General features: G+C 44.1%; 1 protein-coding gene across 2 annotated transcripts in view; it reads right to left on the minus strand.

The window, feature by feature from the left end:
- Window positions 1-270: 270 nt before the first annotated feature.
- Window positions 271-454, minus strand: part of FAM78B (family with sequence similarity 78 member B) — a 35508-nt gene continuing 35324 nt past the window's right edge. For both annotated transcript variants that reach the window (XR_002094744.1, XR_002094743.1), the window contains one exon: window positions 271-416. The gene's annotated coding sequence lies outside the window, so the exon portion shown is untranslated. The remainder of the gene's footprint in view (window positions 417-454) is intronic.

The raw sequence follows: 454 nt of genomic DNA on the forward strand, positions 1-454 counted from the left end.
CCTTTCCTTTTCTCTCCATAGTGACACCCACACACTCTTGCTTTTAACATCATCTCTGGAAATTGGCAACATCCAATACAGCGTGAGTCAAGGAGGAATCAAAAAGGAAGATCGGGCTGATAAACAAATAGGAGGACATGGAGAACAGGATGAGAGCAGTCAGGGGAGGAAGGAAGTGATGTGTAGGGGGAGGGAATTTCAGCATGCTAGAAAAAGAAGGGGTCAAAGGGGGCGGAGGAGTATATCAATTTATATTGGCATATCTACTTTTTTGTTTCTCCTCAAATGATGTTGTGAAGGAAATATGGGAGGTAGGTTACAAACTTAAGACAACAAGCAATGCACAGGAATTAAACTTCTCTTTGTGCGAGTCTCTTGATGCAGCTCACACAGGCCTTTTAAGAGGACCTTCCCCCCTCTCCCCCCCCACCCCCAAGAAAAGGAAAAAAAAAAA

The sequence above is a fragment of the Gavialis gangeticus genome, unplaced genomic scaffold, assembly GCF_001723915.1.
Source record: "Gavialis gangeticus isolate Ggan-Ray unplaced genomic scaffold, GavGan_comp1, whole genome shotgun sequence".
Classification (NCBI taxonomy): Eukaryota; Metazoa; Chordata; order Crocodylia; family Gavialidae; genus Gavialis; species Gavialis gangeticus.